The sequence below is a fragment of the Salmo trutta genome, chromosome 24 (assembly GCF_901001165.1).
Source record: "Salmo trutta chromosome 24, fSalTru1.1, whole genome shotgun sequence".
NCBI classification, from domain to species: domain Eukaryota; kingdom Metazoa; phylum Chordata; class Actinopteri; order Salmoniformes; family Salmonidae; genus Salmo; species Salmo trutta.
Window position 1 is genome coordinate 7,027,860 of NC_042980.1, and position 20,193 is coordinate 7,048,052.

At 43.9% G+C, this 20,193-nt stretch overlaps 1 protein-coding gene across 1 annotated transcript in view; it reads right to left on the reverse strand.

The window, feature by feature from the left end:
• Window positions 1-14,076, reverse strand: part of LOC115160625 (collagen alpha-3(VI) chain-like) — a 35,247-nt gene extending 21,171 nt beyond the window's left edge. The window contains exon 1 of the mRNA XM_029710832.1: window positions 13,832-14,076. The gene's annotated coding sequence lies outside the window, so the exon portion shown is untranslated. The remainder of the gene's footprint in view (window positions 1-13,831) is intronic.
• Window positions 14,077-20,193: the final 6,117 nt, after the last annotated feature.

Sequence of the window (20,193 nt, forward strand, 5' to 3'; positions counted from 1 at the left end):
AAGGTTTTACTGCTAACCTACAAAGCATTACATGGGCTTGCTCCTACCTATCTTTCCGATTTGGTCCTGCCGTACATGCCTACACGTACGCTACGGTCACAAGACGCAGGCCTCCTAATTGTCCCTAGAATTTCTAAGCAAACGGCTGGAGGTAGGGCTTTCTCCTATAGAGCTCCATTTTTATGGAATGGTCTGCCTACCCATGTGAGAGACGCAGACTCAGTCTCAACCTTTAAGTCTTTACTGAAGACTTATCTCTTCAGTAGGTCCTATGATTAAGTGTAGTCTGGCCCAGGGGTGTGAAGGTGAACGGAAAGGCTGGAGCAACGAACCGCCCTTGCTGTCTCTGCCTTGCCGGTTCCCCTCTTTCCACTGGGATTCTCTGCCTCTAACCCTATTACAGGGGCTGAGTCACTGACTTACTGGTGTTCGTCCATGCCGTCCATGGGAGGGGTGCGTCACTTGAGTGGGTTGAGTCACTGACGTGGTCTTCCTGTCTGGGTTGGCGCCCCCCCTTGGGTTGTGCCATGGCGGAGATTTTGTGGGCTATACTCGGCCTTGTCTTCGGACGGTAAGTTGGTGGTTGTAGACATCCCTCTAGTGGTGTGGGGGCTGTGCTTTGGCAAAGTGGGTGGGGTTATATCCTGCCTGTTTGGCCCTGTCCGGGGGTATCATCGGATGGGGCCACAGTGTCTTCTGATCCCTCCTGTCTCAGCCTCCAGTATTTATGCTGCAGTAGTCTATGTGCCGGGGGGCTAGTGTCAGTCTGTTTCATCTGGAGTATTCTCTTGTCTTATCCGGTGTCCTGTGTGAATTTAAATATGCTCTCTCTAATTCTCTCTTTCTTTCTCTCTTTCTTTCTTTCTTTCTCTCAGAGGACCTGAGCCCTAGGACCATGCCTCGGGACTACCTGGCATGATGACTCCTTGCTGTCCCCAGTCCACCTGGCCATGCTGCTGCTCCAGTTTCAACTGTTCTGCCTGCGGCCACGGAACCCTGACCTGTTCACCGGACGTGCTTGTTGCACCCTCGACAACTACAATGATTATTATTATTTGACCATGCTGGTCATTTATGAACATTTTAACATCTTGACCATGTTCTGTTATAATATCCACCCGGCACAGCCAGAAGAGGACTGGCCACCCCTCATAGCCTGGTTCCTCTCTAGGTTTCTTCCTAGGTTTTTGGCCTTTCTAGGGAGTTTTTCCTAGGGAGTTTTTCCTAGCCACCGTGCCTCTTTCACATGCATTGCTTGCTGTTTGGGGTTTTAGGCTGGGTTTTTGTACAGCACTTTGAGATTTCAGCTGATATACGAAGGGCTATATAAATAAATTTGATTTGAATTGAAATCGTGATGTAGAAGCACCCTGAGAAGCCTCTATGACATCTCAAGGGATGGGTTCGGTATGAAATACACTCCCTTCTAGATGTGCTGGATGGTACCGTCTCAAGGCTTACAATAAAAGCAGTTGACAGCCAGCCTTATTTTTTTTTTTAATTCAAGGCACACTTAACCAGCATGGCTACCACAGCATTCTGCAGTGATTGCGACATTCAATCTGGTTGCACTCATTGGGACTATAATTTTTTTTTCAACAGGACAATGACCCAACACACCTCCAGGCTGTGTAAGTGCTATTTGACCAAGAAGAAGAGTGATGGAGTGCTGCATCAGATGAGCTGGCCTCCACAATCACAATCACCAATTGAGATGGTTTGGGATGAGTTGGACCACAGAGTGAAGGAAAAGCAGCCAACAAGTGCTCAGCATATGTGGGAACTCCTTCAAGACTGTTGGAAAAGCCTTCCTCGTGAAGCTGGATGAGAGAATGCCAAGAGTGTGCAAAGATGTCATCCAGGCAATGGGTGGCTACTTTGAAGGATGTCAAAACTAAAATATATTTTGATTTGTTTAGCACTTTTTGGTTACTACATGATTCCATATGTATAATTTCATAGTTTTTATGTCTTCACTATTATTCTACAATGTAGAAAATAGTACAAATAAAGAAAAACCCTGGAATTAGATGTGTCCAAATATTTGAGATATACTATATATACAGTGGCTTGCGAAAGTATTCACCCCACATTTTTCTTATTTTGTTGCCTTACAACCTGGAATTAAAATGGATTTTTGTGGGGTTTGTATCATTTTATTTACACAACATGCCAATTTTGAAGATGCAAAATATGTTTTATTGTGAAACAAACAAGAAATAAGACAAAAAACCTGCAAACTTGAGTGTGCTTAACTATTCACCCCCCCAAAGCCAATACTTTGTAGAGACACCTTTTGCAGCAATTACAGTGTCACGTCCTGACCATGGTAAGCTGTTATTTTCTATGGTAGAGTAGGTCAGGGCGTGACAGGGGGGTTTATTCTATGTGTTCTATTGTGTTCTATGTTCTTAGGTTCTAGTTTTTGTATTTCTATGTTGGTTTGTTTGGGATGATCTCCAATTAGAGGCAGCTGGTCCTCATTGTCTCTAATTGGAGATCATACCTAAGAAGGGGATTTTCTTCCTGGGTTTTGTGGGTGATTATTTTTGAGTAGTGTTTGTTTCTCTGCGTCATGGTTTGTTGTTGCGTCTATGCAGTTATTTGATGTATTGCATAGTTTCACAGAGTAAATAAAATGTGGAACTACACACACGCTACACCTTGGTCCTCTCCTTTTGACAACCGTGACATACAGCTGCAAGTCTCTTGGGATATGTCTCTATAAGTTTGGCACATCTAGCCACTGGAATTTGTCATTTCCTCACCGCTCCAGCTCCTTCAAGTTGGATGGGTTCCGCTAGTGTACAACAATCTGTAAGTTGTGGTCAGTGGTTGTGGTAGGTATTTGTGTGGTCAGTAGTTGTGGTCAGTAGTTGTGTGGTTGTGGTCAGTAGTATTGTGGTTGTATTCAGTAGTTGTGTGGTTGTGGTCAGTAGTTCAAGTCAGCAGTTTTGTGGTTGTGGACAGTAGCTGTGGTCAGTAGCTGTGTGGTTGTGGTCAGTATTTGTGTGGTTGTGGTCAGTATTTGTGGTTGGTAGGGGTCAGTTGTTTTGGTCAGTAGTTGTGTTCTGTAATTATGGTCAGTATTTGTGTGGTTGTGATGAGTAGTTGTGGTCAGTAGTTTTTAGGTTCTGGGCTGTGGTTGTAGTCAGTCGTTTTGGGGTTGTGGCCAGTAGCTATGGTGAGTAGTTATGGTCAGTAATTGTGTGGTTGTGTTATGGTCAGTAGTTGTGGTTCAAGAACACCTGTTGGTGAGTAATTTATGCTAATGTCTGCAAATTAATAGTTATAGTTGAAAGATTTTAAAGACTTTAAAATGAATATAGCCTGAATGTTTTAAAGTTTGTCTTTTATAGTTTAAATGGCCCAGGAGCAGGTCCATGTGTAGTAGCTGCTGCTGTATTCCCATGGTTACCATTAAAACCCATATTAATTTATGCAAGCGTTAGATGGTTGTAGTTAAAGTATACACAGCATCAAAAGTCCTTTGACAAGCAATCTAAATTGTGCCAGTCTGAAGGAACGTCATCTGGACCAGTCTACACGTTTCAAAGAGAACACTGTTTCTAGCTGAAAGAGTTGTGTTCCTAATAATAATAATAGCAATAATAACAACAACTAGATGGTAACTTTACATGAGGCAAAGTTGTGGGTTTTGCTAAAGCTTTTTTTACAGTATTTTTTTTGCTAATGGAAGTTTACTTTAACCTTTTCACATGTGAGTTCCAAATATTTCTAACGGTCACCCCAGCGTGAGTTGTTTTATGCACGTGATGTCAGACTGCACTCACTGTTCTAAAATGTGATTGTTACGGAACAGGACAGTTAACACGTACTGCCTGCTAATTACCTTTAGGCTATGTTTTAACTTGTAAATTCCAAATTATTTTCTAAAGTTTTATTTTCTAACAACAGTTTGAATTAAGGTGTGTTCTGCCTCCTCATTAATTCACATAGAAGTCGCCCATTTCACTGTCCCAGACAATCTATGATTGAGGATTTACTGAGCCGGACAAACTTCATTGTCGATTTCATTACAAATAATAACTTTGGACATGTGCGTTCCTATCAAAGTAAGTGCCTTATTTTCTGTATATGGTGTTGTCATCTTTACTGTTGCATACAGTATGTATGCATGGAGCATAATGTATTTACCATTTTATTGGCATGTTTTAAAGTATGCATTCCGATTATTGCATAGATTGTAATGGACACCTATGATGTGTAAAATACTTTTTTGAAGGTTGTACTGATTATGATGAGCTAATGCTAAGCTATTTGCCAGCTATGTGTGCCATGTTTGTTGATATTATACAATGCATTCTGGGTGTCACGTAAATGTCTGTCAGACAAAAGATGTTATAATGAGGTGAAGGAATGGTTCACTTATCTTTCGAGTAAACTTCCGGACACACCCCTTCAACATGCATACTGCAAACAGACCAAACTCATCTTGTCTCCTTTTCTTATCTGTGGTTGACACGAAAAAACAGTACTTTAGATTTTTATAAAGTGTTTTACTCAATTATTTTGATCAATGGTGAGCTCACCCGTGATGTGAAGAATTGTAAATCATAATTGTTATTGACTAATTCATATTGCGGTTTCTGTCAGCCGAGAGTTAGCTAAATTGGCCGCTTGTGTTACGTCAATCTTTCCTCAGTTAGCACTAGGACTAATGGAGCCTACATTTTCCGGTTTGGATGATTGTGTTATGCCGTTATTATTTCTGTGAATGCATTGCATCCAAAAATAAACTGGTCACATTCAGGACATAACTTTGTGAGCACTGTGTTTGTGCAAAATGTTTCTGTGAAAAAACTGGCCAGCACAAACGCTGACTGTTGCGTCAATCCAAACTGGACGTTCTAAACAAGCATACTAATCACACCGGTTTGAGCTTAAGCTGCAGGGACCCCTATAGAATGATCACACCTATTTGTTGGTCCATGTCAAAGGGTTAATATTTAAAGTAAAGCAGTTACATGTAATAAAATAATTGTTCTCATTACTTTGATAAACTACTATGTAAAACGTAATGCTTTGAATTTTGGGGAAGTTACATCACAAAAGTGTCAAACCTACAGTTGTTGCATGTGAAAGCTGAAAAACAAAGACAGGACAAAGCGATCATCTGTCAGAAGATTGGAATAAATGGCAGGATCAAAGCAAAACAGCTGCCATTCATGCTGTTGGTTTCAGTTTTGTAAAATTTGTGTAAATTAATTTTGATTTTAGTTGAATGACATTTTTAAGTGTATTATTTGGGGAGATAAATATAATGATGCATCTAGTGATGAAAGGTCTTTAAAATGATTTTTGTGGGCAGTAGTTGTGCTCAGTAGTTGTGCTGCAGGTTCTTTGGGCCCTACAGTATGGCCGTGGTCAGTAGATGTGTGGTCAGTAGTTTTGTTGTTGTGGTCAGTATGTGTATGGCTGTGGTCATTAGGTGTGGGCAGACGTTTTGTGGTTGTGGTCAGTAAATAGTGGTCAATACATCTCATCAGTAGTTTTGTGGGTTTGGTCATTAATTGTGGTTTAGTAGTTGTGGTCAGTAGTCATGTAATTGTGGTTTAGTAGTTGTGGTCAGTAGTTGTGTGGTTGTGGTCATTAGTTATATGGTTCAGTAGTTGTGTAGTTGTGGTCAGTATTTGTGTGGTTGTGGTCAGTAGTTTTGGTAAGTAGTTGCGTGGTTCAGTAGTTGTGATCAGTAGTTGTGTGGTTGTGGTCAGTTGTGGTCAGTGTCTAAACTACAGTTGTTGCGTGTGAAAACGGAAAGAATTGTGACGAGAAGTGATCGGGGGAAATATGAAGCGAATGAACAGACAGCTCCGCCCTATCCAATTGGAGCAGCAGAATCAACATACCTTCTCTTTACATACAGGCAAACTAGTTAGTTGAGTTATTTAGAGCAGGGGGTACAATCCTGAGAAGGAAGACGAAGCTATGGAGAATTATAACACTTCTCTGTATTGTTCCAGGTTGTCCAGACCAGGGAAGCGTTAGAAATCTTCTCTATAGTTGTGTGGTCAGTATTTGTGTGGTTGTGGTCAGTGGTCAAGAGTTGTGGTCAGTAGTTTTTAGGTTGTGGTCTGTAGTTGTGGTCATTAGTTATGTTTCAAATGTTTATGCTCAACATAGCCACTTCATTTGCGCACTCCCTCCGGAATGGGAAAAATATTTTATTCAGCTAAATTATATTGTTCTTACTATAATATAAAGGCACAGGATTATAAGCATACACTGTATTGTCTGCTAAATGAACAAGCCTACAGCCTATGGCATGGCGCATAGCCACATAACATACAGTAGGCCAATTTATATTATGTTCTATTGAAATACATTTTCTTCATATCATAATGTTTTTTTAAACCTGCCTAATATAAATAATGGATTTATTGTGATGGTGTACAGTTGAAGTCGGACATTTACATACACCTTAACCAAATACATTTAAACTCAGTTTTTCATAACTCCTGACATTTAATCCAAGTAAAAATCTCCTGTTTTAGGTCAGTTAGGATCACCACTTTATTTTAAGAATGTGAAATCTCAGAATAATAGCAGAGAGAATGATTTATTTCACCTTTTATTTCTTTCATCACATTCCCAGTGGGTCAGAAGTGTACATACTAATTGAGTGTATTTGGTAGCATTGCCTTTAAATTGTTTAACTTGGGTCAAATGTTTCGGGTAGCCTTCCACAAGCTTCCCACAATAAGTTGGGTGAATTTTGGCCCATTCCTCCTGACAGAGCTGGTGTAACTGAGTCAGGTTTGTAGGCCTCCTTACTTTCACACGCTTTTTCAGTTCTGCCCACAAATTTTCTATAGGATTGAGGTCAGGGCTTTGTGATGGCCACTCCAATGTCTTGAGATGTTAATTAAATATATCCACATAATTTTTCTTCCTCATGATGCAATCTATTTTGTGAAGTGCACCAGTCCCTCCTGCAGCAAAGCACCCCCACAAAATGTTGCTGTCAGCCCCGTGCTTCACGGTTGGGATGGTATTCTTCAGCTTGCAAGCCTCCCCTTTTTTCCTCCAAACTTAACGATGGTCATTATGGCCAAACAGTTATATTTTTGTTTCATCAGACCAGAGGACATTTCTCCAAAAAGTACCATCTTTGTGCCCATGTGCAGTTGAAAACCATAGTCAGGCTTTCTTTTGGTGGTTTTGGAGCAGGGGCTTCTTCCTTGCTGAGCAGCCTTTCAGATTATGTCGAAATAGGACTTGTTTTACTGTGGATATAGATACTTTTGTACCTGTTTCCTCCAGCATCTTCAAAAGGTCCTTTGCTGTTGTTCTGGGATTGATTTGTACTTTTCATACCAAAGTACGTTCATCTTTAGGAGACAGAACACGTCTCCTTCCTGAGCGAAATGAAGGCTGCGTGGTCCCATGGTGTTATTACTTGCGTACTATTGTTTGTACTGATGAACGTGGTACCTTCAGGCGTTTGGAAATTGCTCCCAAAGATGAACCAGACTTGTGGAGGTCAACAATTCTTTTCTGAGGTCTTGGCTGATTTATTTAGATTTTCCTATGATGTCAAGCAAAGAGGCACTGCGTTTGAAGGTAGACCTTGCAATACATCCACAGGTACACCTCCAATTGACTCAAATTATGTCAATTAGCCTATCAGAAGCTTCTAAAGCCATGACATCATTTTCTGGAATTTTCCAAGCTCTTTAAAGGCACTGTCAACTTAGTGTATGTAAACTTCTGACCCACTGGAATTGTGATACAGTGAAATAATCTGTCTGTAAACAATTATTGGAAAAATTACTTGTCTCATGCACGAAGTAGATGTCGTAACCGACTTGCCAAAACTATAGTTTGTTAACAAGAAATATGTGGAGTGGTTGAAAAACGAGTTTTAATGATTCCAACCTAAGTGTATGTAAACTTCCGACTTCAACTGTATATTAAATAGATTTATCTGACTTTTTAAAAGGCGAGCATCAGTGGCTGGTATACAGCTTGTATGTGTGGAGACCTGGAGATGCTAAACATGTTTATGTCAATTAATGGTAAATTACCATGAGACTGGCATCTTTTGCATGACAGTAAAGTGACTGACTCAAGACTCACATCATACTGAAGGGTCCCATACTATTGGGTCCCACCACCACGCTCCATTCTAGCAACATAAATTATCATAAGCAGGCCCACATTCTATCATCAGCAATTGCGCTACAAACATCTAATTGTCGGTTAAATCCATTTGAATTCAATCACTTTTTGACAGAGCGCCTTTTGACTTCAACAAACCTTCCATACATATTTTCCCAATGTAGAAGCGCTCAGAAAGTTACTTTTTGGACCCGAATGACAAAACATTGAAGAGATAAAGGTGCTCAAAGTTGACTTATTTTGCATACCCCACCATACCATGAGACATCCATGTCTTCATTACTGGAAAAGATAAACAGTTGAGATTATACTGAACAAATATACAACCGCAACATGCAACAATTGAAATAAATAAATTAGGCCCTAATCTATGGATATCACATGACTGGGCAGGGGCGCAGCCATGGGTGGGCCTATACCCTATACCCAGGCCAATGGGGAGCCAATCAGAATGAGTATTTCCCCACAAGGGCTTTATTACAGACATAAATAATTCTCAGTTTCATCAGCTGTCCAGGTGGCTGGTCTCAGACGATCTTACAGGTGAAGAAGCCAGATGTGGAGGTCCTGAGCTAGTGTGATTACACGTGGTCTGCGGTTTTGAGGCCATTTGGACGTACTGCAAATTTTCAAAAACTTGTGGCAAAATTGAGAGAAATAAGCTTTTGTACGTATGGGAAAATTATGGGATCTTTTATTTTAGCTCATGAAATATGGGACCAACACTTTACATGTTGCATTTATATTTTTGTATTAGTATATTTCCAAGTTTACAAACAGGGTTATCAAACTCTTGTAATTTCTTGAAAAAAATGTGTATGAAAATGTACATTTTTTAACCTTATGTCACTTATCAAAAAATATTTGTATATTTGCATACGTTGTAGCTTAGAACCTATTTTACATTATCTGAGATTTTGGTTTTATGCCCGCCATTAGTTGAGACACAACATGCTCTTCAATAAGGCCTGCTAGCCCTTCTGCAGCTTGCCTGCCAAGGAATACTTGTCCCTTGTCACGATTCCCACCGACGGTGGCGCCCCCTCCTGCTCGGGTGGCGCTCGGCGGTCGTCGTCACCGGCCTATTAGCTGCCACCGATTCCCTTTGCTTTTCCCTTTTTTTTATTTTAGACACCTGTGGTCAATTAGCCATTAGAGGGGCTATTTAGGTTAGTTGGCCCGCTCCTTTTCGTGCGGGATTAATTGTTGTTTCCGACTGTCTTGTTCGGCTTGGCATTGTCACACCTTATTTATTCCCCTGTGTTTGGGAACTTTGTTTTTGTTTCTCAAAGTGTTTATTAAAAAACAACACTCCCTGTGCTCGTTGCTTCCTGCGCCTCATTCCTAAACCACGACTACCAACGCCGTTACATCCCTCCCCACATTTTGACAGCTAAATTGGAACTTGCCTACCTGCATGCCCATTTGATCGATGCCAAGTACATTTGATTTACTGTACAACTAAGAGATAGGCTAACTGTAACAGTCATTCAAGTCCAGCAAAACTAGTAAGCGAAGTGATTCACGTTTCTTGCTAGCTAACCAAGTGACACCTGCATCTCTAGCTGTAGCCACAGAAAAACGATATGGAGGGAAAAAGTCAGCCACTTGTCCAATAACAAAATCCTCCCAGAAGCTAGCTAGCTAACATTAGGCTCTGTGTTTTTAGCTTGCTAAATAAATAACTACATGTATAGATAAGCTAGCCTATTACTTAGCGACATTATCACTGACTTGTGATAATTGCCATTGCTAGTTTGATTGTTTGATATTCCCAGCCTTGGTTACGTTTGGCCAAAATATTGCGTAATTGAAACTGAAACACTGCATCCCAAATGGCTGTAAGAAGCAAACAATGTACCATTGTACACAGCTGGCCTGTACACAGCTGGCCTGTAACTCACAGGCCAGCTGTGAGTTACAACCTGATAGCAATATTTGTTGGACTACAAAGAAATGTATTGGTGATTTACAGTGCATTCATAAAGTATTCAGACCCATTGATTTTTTTCCACATTTTGTTACGTTACAGCCTTATTCTAAAACATATTTTTTTTATCTCATCAATCTACACACAATACCCCATAATGACAAATCAAAAACAGGATTTTAGATTTTTTTGCAAACGTAGATATATTTTTAAACTGAAATATCACATTTACATAAGTATTCACACCCTTTATACAGTACTTTGTTGAAGCACCTTTGACAGCGATATTAGCCTTAAGTCTTGGCACACCTGTATTTGGGGAGTTACTCCCATTCTTCTCTGCAGATCTTCTCAAGCTCTGTCAGGCTGGATAGGAAGCGTCGCTGCACAGCTATTTTCAGGTCTCTCCATAGATGTTCAATTGGGTTCAAGTCTGGGCTCATGCTGGGCCACTCAAGGACATTCAGAGACTTGTCCCGAAGCCACTTCTGCATAGTTTTTGATGTATGCTTAGGGTTGTTGTCCTATTGGAAGGTGAATCTTCATCCCAGTCTGAGGTCCTGAGTGCTCTGGAGCAGGTCTTCATCAAGGATCTTCCTGTACTTTGCTACGTTCATCTTTCCTCGATCCTGACTAGTCTCCCAGTCCCCACAGCATGATGCAGCCACCACCATGCTTCACCATAGGGAAGGCGCCAGGTTTTCTCCAGATGTGGTGCTTGGCATTCAGGCCAAAGAGTTCAATCTTGTTTTCATCAGACCAGAGAATATTGTTTCTCATGGTCTGAGAGTACTTCAGGTTCCTTTTGGCAAACTCCAAGTGGGCTGTCATGTGCCTTTTACTGAGGAGTGGCTTCCGTCTGACCACTTTATCATAAGGCCTGATTGGTGGAGTGCTGCGTAGATGGTTGTCCTTCTGAAAGGTTCTCCCATCTCCACAGAGGAACTCTGGAGCTCTGTCAGAGTGACCATCATCAGAGACATGATGCCTAAGTGAATACATTGCATTCAATGAGATTGACGCATAGATAAGTAGTTGACAAGTCAATTGCATTCATGTCTGTTTGTTATCTCTAATCCCCCTCTCATTGCCACTCTCACTCCCCTCCTTGCGCTCTCTCTCTCTCGCTCCCCTCCTTGCTCTCTCTCTCGCTCTCCCTCTCTCCCCTCCTTTCTCTCTCTCGCTCCCCTCCTTTTTCTCTCTCTCGCTCCCCTCCCTTCTCTCGTGCTCTCTCTCTCTCCTAGATATTGAGAGAGAGAAAGGAGAGGGGATTAGAGAACAGAGAGAAGAAGAAAAACGACAGACATGAATGCAATTGACTTCAGGGTTTCCTAAACTCAGTCCTGCCCCCACAGTACATAACCCATCTATAATTTAGCCTAAACAACTGCCTCTTCCCCTACTGTATTTATTTATTTATTTTGCTCTTTTGCACCCCATTATTTCTATTTCTACTTTGCACTTTCTTCCACTACAAATCTACCATTCCAGTGTTTTACTTGCTATATTGTATTTACTTTGCCACCATGGGCCTTTTTTGCCTTTACCTCCCTTATCTCACCTCATTTGCTCACATTGTATATAGACTTATTTTTCTACTGTATTATTGACTGTATATTTGTTTTACTCCATGTGTAACTCTGTGTTGTTGTATGTGTCGAACTGCTTTGCTTTATCTTGGCCAGGTCGCAATTGTAAATGAGAACTTGTTCTCAACTTGCCTACCTGGTTAAATAAAGGTGAAATAAAAAATTAATTAGACATTATTTGACTCCCGAGTGGCGCAGCGGTCTAAGGCACTGCATCTCAGCGCTTGAGGCGCCACTACAGACACCCTGGTTTGATTCTAGGTTGTATCACAACCGGCCGTGATTGGGAGTCCCATAGTGCGGCGCACAATTGGCCCAGCGTCGTCCGGGTTTGGCTGGTGTAGGCCTTCATTGTAAATAAGAATTTGTTATTAACTGACTTGCCTAAATAAATAAAGGTTACATATAAATTAGACTAGAACAGCTCAAGTACAGAACTGCATCAATTTTAAAATGGCACACGTAGCCTGGAACAACAATCTATAGTGCAACTAGACATTCATCTAGACATTCATCATTCAAAAGAGTAATGGCATCAGTTGAAGTGAATCATGAAGTCGTGAAACTTGCCGCAAATGTTCATTCTGAAATAAATCACCTTGGGGACAACTCTTTCAGGTGTGCCTTATAAAATGACTGCAACCTCCCCCCAAATGTCTATGTGCTGCAGTGTGTAAAAAACAGAGACTTTGCTGGAGAGCATAGAGAAGCAATAATGCTTAGCTAGGCTGATCACAAAACAACTCCTTCACTAAGAATTTTCATAATGCTGCTCTGCTAGTGTCTTATGATAAGAGCTTCCCAAAAAGCCTGGCTGTGGGAGTACAACTGTGTTGGGAGTACATTTTTGGGAGTGAAATGGGAAAGATTGAGCACTTACAAAAATACTAATGTATAATTTCACTCTTAAGGGTGAGGGTAAAGGTTAATGATGCACACCTGGTTTTCCCTGACTCTGGATTTCATATGGAAGGACCAAACTCCCACAGTCCATCTGGCTGGGGGTGTGGAAAACGCTCTCTCGTCACACTTTCCACTCTCCCATTCGCTCCAGAGGGTGTGGTTTATAGCTGGGACCGAGCTGAAAACATCTCTATACTCAACTACCACCGATTGGTGGTGCTCAAACGCCAATGTGGGGACACACTTAGCACGCTGGAATCATAAGTCTATGTCGAGCCATTTCTATCACTCAGGAACATATTTATTTCAACAAACAGCTATTGGGGGCCACTTATGTTACGCTAAATGCCCAAATGCTAAAAAGACAATATGCGCATTAACATCAACAATTAAGGAACAAGTGACTCTGGGACACTTTGACATGAGCTTCTTGAAGAACACACATTTCAGTCAGTGCTGCTGTTTTGATGTGCCTGTAGAAAAGGTTAAGCCTTAAATCACAGGTGTCAAACGCATTCCACGGCGGGCCGAGTGGCTGCAGGTTTTTGCTTCTCCCTTGAACTTGATTTATTACTAAAGGTCACTAATTAGTAAGGAACTCCCCATACCTGTTTCTCTAGGGATTCATTGAAAAGAAAAACCTGCAGGCACTAGGGCCTCCATAGAATGAGTTTGACTCCCCTGCCTTAAATTAATGCAACATCGGAATTAATACAAAAACCTGTGCACCGCACGTCTGTGGAGGAGAGCGCGACTGCACCACTTTGTGGAATGCAGTACTTTGTATGTTCACAACTCTGGTCAGATAAATGATCTCCACTTGGATCTCACTTTGATGCTGGCATTTAAGGGAATTTCCACAGTGAGCAAACTACCCCCACACCCCAACTAATTTAAAACAAGCACTCAATTCAGAGTTGCAGAGATCATGTATTTTAGATGCAGAAGTGCAGCTTTTTCTGATCCAGTAAAGATAGAGAGCAGACACACGCTTTGTCATCTCTTTGTACTGCTCTCCACATGTCCTGTGGCATTGCATCGCTAAAGCACTCCTACTTCCCCCTACTGTAACTATGTCTCACCTCTAACTCTTCCACACCTCTCTCCCTCTAAGTACAGGTATCACTCTGCCTTCAAACAATTGGTGTCTGATATTTATGAGCTTAAAGTTAACATGTCAGAAGAAAACTATGATTATGGGCTTGCATGCTCACATTTACTTTCGAAAAGTACCTTTTAAAACAATCCGAGAGAGTTTAACACTTACCCTGAGCTGAACTAGCTTTATTCCACAGTCTTTGGTTAAACAAATTCTGCAAAATGACAAAGGCCTTTAGGTCATTATCCTCCTGGTATTTCCCCTCTGTGCAGCTGGCTTGTCCAGCTCCTCCCGAAGGAAGGCAGATGAGCGAGGTGGAGATGGGGATGATTGCAGAGGAGCCTGTTATTGGGAACAATGGCACACAATGAAATGAAGTACTCAGACACAGACTGACACCCTCTCAAATCGCTCTGCAGAGGATCTGTGGCTCTGACTATTGCTGAGACGGGACAAACACCCAAGCCCCTGGAGCACTGCCACTCCTCTTTTCCTCCTCCCACGTTCTCCAAAGAGGGGAAAAAAGGGAAAGATTGGGGGGGGTCTTAAATGAAAACCAGACGCACAGCCCTGTTTGGTCTGGATGGAAGCAGTGGGGAATATGATGTCACAAACCTGGAGTGAGATTCTCTTCTCACCTCCCTCCTTCCGTTTCTTCCTCCATCTCTAAAGGACCCTTTTTGGATAATCTGGCTATTCAGAGATCTGGATATTTGTTTCAAAAGGTAAAAACAGCAACATATAAACAGCGTGAGAGTTATCACTCTTTACTCTGTTTTTGTTCGCGATGTAACAGTTGAGTAAAGTCTGCAAGCAGTTTCAGATAAGTAACTGGCATGTGGTGGTCAGTGGTAGAAAAAAGTATACATCATTTAAAATTCCTTATATTAAGCAAACAAGATGGAACAATTTTCTAGGTTTTTATTTGTTTATGATAGTACACTCCAACACTCAGACATTATTTGCAAACAATGCATTTGTTGTTTAGTGAGTCTGCCAGATCAGATCAGAGGCAGTAGGGATGACCAGGGATATTCTCTTGATAAGTATGTGAATTGGACCAATTTCCTGTCCTGCTAAGAATCCAAAATGTAACAAGTACTTCTTCTTGTCAGGGAAAATGTATGGAGTAAAAAGTACGTTATTTTCTTTATGAATGTAGTGAAGTAAAAGTTTTCAAAAATGTGATCGACCGGCTTGATTCGGTCTCATGTAGTAAAATTTGAAATTGTGTTTTTTTTTTACATTGCATGAAAGTAGAGACCCAGAGATAGAAAATGGTATACCATACACTACAGTTGAGGAACAATGGGAAAGTAATTATCATTGAAGGTTGATAAACTTGTAACCACACTTTTGAGAAAATGGTCCTTGAATATTTTGGTAAACCTACTGGAGAGCTCTTCTTTGTCTACACCCATTCAGCATCGTTCACACCCTCTGAATCCTTAGCCCCACCCATCTCTTTAAGGATTCACATGTGAGCCATGTGCTAAACAGTGGGTACAGTAGTATACAACTGTCACGGCTGTCTGTAAGAGGGAACCAAGGTGCAGCAGAGGATGTGCTCATCATTAGAATTTTAATTCTAAACAAACAAGAGAACACTACAAAATGAACAAAACGACAGCAAACAGTCCTGTTAGGCAAATACTCAAACAGAAACAATTACCCACAAAACCCAAAGGAAAAACATGCTCCTTATGTGTGACTCCCAATCAGCAGCAACGAGCTTCAGCTGTGCCTGATTGGGAGCCACACACACGGCCCAAAACAAAGAAATACCAAAACATAGAAAAAGGAACATAGAACGCCCACCCAATGTAACACCCTGGCCTAACCAAAATAAAGAACAAAAAACCCCTCTCTATGGCCAGGGCGTTACAGTACCCCCCCCCCAAAGGTGCGGACTCCGGCCGCAAAACCTGACTCTGAAGGGGAGGGTCCGGGTGGGCCTTCTTACGGCGGCGGCTCAGGTGCGGGACGTGGCCTCTGCTCCACCCTTGACGTCGCCCTCTTAGGTGGCGCACCTGGCCGCGCCGAAGGTCTGGTGGGCGACGCTGACTGCGCCCGGCTGGCGGGCGGCGATGGTTGCGCCCGGCTGGCGGGCGGCGATGGTTGCGCCCGGCTGGCGGCCGGCGATGGTTGCGCCCGGCTGGCGGGCGGCGATGGTTGCGCCCGGCTGGCGGGCGGCGATGGTTGCGCCCGGCTGGCGGGCGGCCCTTGTTGCGCCCGGCGGGCGGCCGGCGATGGTTGCGCCCGGCTGGCGGGCGACCCTGGCTGCGCCCGGCTGGCGGGCGACCCTGGCTGCGCCCGGCTGGCGGGCGACCCTGGCTGCGCCCGGCTGGCGGGCGGCGATGGTTGCGCCCGGCTGGCGGGCGACCCTGGCTGCGCCCGGCTGGCGGGCGGCGATGGTTGCGCCCGGCTGGCAGGCGACCCTGGCTGCTCCGACGGCACTGACCCAGGATTCACCAGGCTGGGGAGACATGACAGAGGCCTGGCCCTAGGCGTAGGCACAGGACTCACCGGGCTGGCGGGCGTCCCTGGCCACTCTGGCAGTTCAGGACAGTTGAGACCCACTGGAGGCCTAGTCCTGGGAGGTGGCACAGGACGGACCAGGATGGGGAGACCCACTGGAGGCCTAGTCCTGGGAGGTGGCACAGGACGGACCAGGATGGGGAGACCCACTGGAGGCCTGGTCCTGGGAGGTGGCACAGGATGGACCAGGATGGGGAGACCCACTGGAGGCCTGGTCCGAGGAGGAGGCACAGGATAAACCGGGCTGTGGGGGAGCACTGGAGTTCTGGTACGGACACTCTTTACCCACACTCCAGGCTGAAAGCCCACTTTGGCCCGGCACAGGCGGAGAGCAGGCATTGGGCGAACTGGACCCTCCCAGCGCTCTGGAGACACAGTGCGCAACGCCGGCGCAGGATAACCTGGACCGAGGAGGCGCACTGGAGACCAGACGCGCTGAGCTGGCACCATCCGCCCTGGCTCGATGCCTGCACTCGCATGGCACTTGCGGGGGGCTGGTATGTAGCGCACCGGGCTTTGAACGCGCACTGGGGACACCGTGCGCTCCACAGCATAACACGGTGTCCTACCAGTACCACGCTGCTTCCGGTAAGCACGGGGAGTTGGCTTAGGTCTACCACCTGACTCTGCCAATCTCCCCGTGTGCCCCCCCCCAAAAAAATTGTGGGGCTGCCTCCCGTGTCCGTTGAGCTCCCTCGCCTCGTACCAGCGCCTCTCAGCTCTCGCCGCCTCGATCTCCCACTGCGGGCGGCGATACTCCCCAGCTTGAGCCCATGGTCCTTTCCCATCCAGGATTTCCTCCCAAGTCCATGACTCCAGATAGCTTTTCTCCTGGTGCCTCTCCTTGTGCTGCTCCTTCCTCTGCTGCTTGGTCCGTTGTTGGTGGGTAATTCTGTCACGGCTGTCTGTAAGAGGGAACCAAGGTGCAGCAGAGGATGTGCTCATCATTAGAATTTTAATTCTAAACAAACAAGAGAACACTACAAAATGAACAAAACGACAGCAAACAGTCCTGTTAGGCAAATACTCAAACAGAAACAATTACCCACAAAACCCAAAGGAAAAACATGCTCCTTATGTGTGACTCCCAATCAGCAGCAACGAGCTTCAGCTGTGCCTGATTGGGAGCCACACACACGGCCCAAAACAAAGAAATACCAAAACATAGAAAAAGGAACATAGAACGCCCACCCAATGTAACACCCTGGCCTAACCAAAATAAAGAACAAAAAACCCCTCTCTATGGCCAGGGCGTTACAACAACCAAAGATTAAGACTAAAGGCTAGTTTATACTATGTCTATCGACATGTCTGTATACAGTTGTGGCAGTGACATCATGAATATTCTATTGTCGTCCAATATAAAACTTGCCGTTGTCGTTATGAAAAAGTATAAAGACAAAAACGACAGGCTGCATGACATCAGCAGCCTGGTAGTCCAAACTAGTATTACTGACATATTTTAACACCAATAAACCCATCACTTCATAAATGTATTCAGTATATGTCAGTCTAGCAAACCAGGCAACTAAAAACAACTTTCTAAACAATGTTTTCATTAGTTTATAGCTTGTTAGCTAGCTAGCTAACGTTACGTTAGCTAAGGATCGGCCCCTTTTTTTCAATTTTCACCTAAAATTACATACTCAAATCTAAATGCCTGTAGCTCAGGACCTGAAGTAAGGATATGCATATTCTTGATAACATTTCAAAGGAAGCACTTTGACATTTGTGGAAATGTGAAATTAATGTAGGAGAATATAACACATTAGATGTGATACAGGCTGTATCACATCCGGCCGTGATTGGGAGTTCCATAGGGCGACGCACAATTGGCCCAGTGTCGTCCGTGTTTGGCCGGGGTAGGCCGTCATTGTAAATAAGAATTTGTTCTTAACTGACTTGTTTGTGGAAATGTGAAATGAATGTAGGAGAATGTAACACATTCGATCTTTGAACCCCTGACACGGCAGGGGTTCAAACTGTAGAACCGAGTTCCTACATTTGAATATAAAAATAGATTTTATCAAACAAAACTATGCCACATTTTATCTCTGGGACATTCATTCTGACAAATCAGAGCAAGATTACTGACTGTAAGTACATTATTTACCTTCAGAGGTGAATGTATCAAACCATTTGCCGTGATTAAACAATAGCATGGTATTGTTTCACTGTAAGAGCTACTGTAAATTGGACAGTGTTGTTAGATAAACAAGAATTTAAGCTTTCTGCCAATATAAGACATGTCTATGTCCTGGGAAATGTTCTTGTTACTTTCAACTTCATGCTAATCACATTAGCTCATGTTAGCTCAATCGTCCTGAACTGGAGAATGGATTAAACTAACCTCAGCAAAAAAAGAAATGTCCCTTTTTAAGGACCCTGTCTTTCAAACACAATTCATAAAAAACCAAATAACTTCACAGATCTTCATTGTAAAGGGTTTAAACACTGTTTCCCATGCTTGTTCAATGAACCATAAACAATTAATGAACATGCACCTATGGAACGGTTGTTAAGGCACTGACAGCTTACAGATGGTAGGGAATTAAGGTCACAGTTATGAAAACTTAGGACACTAAAGAGGCCTTTCTACTGACTCTAAAAAACACCAAAAGAAAGATGCCCAGGGTCCCTACACATCTGTGTGAACATGCCTTAGGCATGCTGCAAGGAGGCATGAGGACTGCGGATGTGGCCAGGTCAATAAATTGCAATGTCCGCACTGTGAGACGCCTAAGATAGAGAGACAGGACGGACAGCTGATCGTCCTCGCAGTGGCAGAACACATGTAACAACACCTGCACAGGATCAGTACATCCGAACATCACACCTGTGGGACAGGTACAGGATGGCAACAACAACTGCCCGAGTTACACCAGGAACGCACAATCCCTCCATCAGTGCTCAGACTGTCCGCAATAGGCTGAGAGAGTCAGGACTGAGGGCTTGTAGGCCTGTTGTAAGGCATGTCCTCACCAGACGTCACCGGCAATAACGTCGCCTATGGGCACAAACCCACCGTCGCTGAACCAGACAGGACTGGCAAAAAGTGCTCTTTTTGGATTTGCGTTTATCGTCGAAGGAATAAGCCTTACACCGAGGCCTGTACTCTGGAGCGGGATCGATTTGGACAAGAGGAATACCTATGTAAGAATGCTGTTCATCGACTACAGCTCAGCATTTAACACCATAGTACCCTCCAAACTCGTCATTAAGCTCGAGACCCTGAGTCTCGACCCCGCCCTGTGCAACTGGGTCCTGGACTTCCTGACGGGCCGCCCCCAGGTGGTGAGGGTAGGTAACAACATCTCCACCCCGCTGATCCTCAACACTGGGGCCCCACAAGGGTGCGTTCTCAGCCCTCTCCTGTACTCCCTGTTCACCCACGACTGCATGGCCATGCACGCCTCTAACTCAATCATCAAGTTTGCAGACGACACTACAGTGGTAGGCTTGATTAACAACAACGATGAGATGGCCTGCAGGGAGGAGGTGAGGGCCCTCAGAATGTGGTGTCAGGAAAATAACCTCACACTCAATGTCAACAAAACAAAGGAGATGATCGTGGACTTCAGGAAACAGCAGAGGGAGCAGCCCCCTATCCACATCGACGGGACAGTAGTGGAGAAGGTGGAAAGTCTTAAGTTCCTCGGCGTACACATCACGGAAAACTGAAATGGTCCACCCACACAGACAGCGTGGTGAAGAAGGCGCAGCAGCGCCTCTTCAACCTCAGGAGGCTGAAGAAATTTGGCTTGTCACCAAAAACACTCACAAACTTTTACAGATGCACAATCGAGAGCATCCTGTCAGGCTGCATCACCGCCTGGTACGGCAACTGCTCCGCCCATAACCGTAAGTCTCTCCAGAGGGTAGTGAGGTCTGCACAACGCATCGCCGGGGGCAAACTACCTGCCCTCCAGGACACCTACACCACCCGATGTCACAGGAAGGCCAAAAAGATCATCAAGGACAACAACCACCCG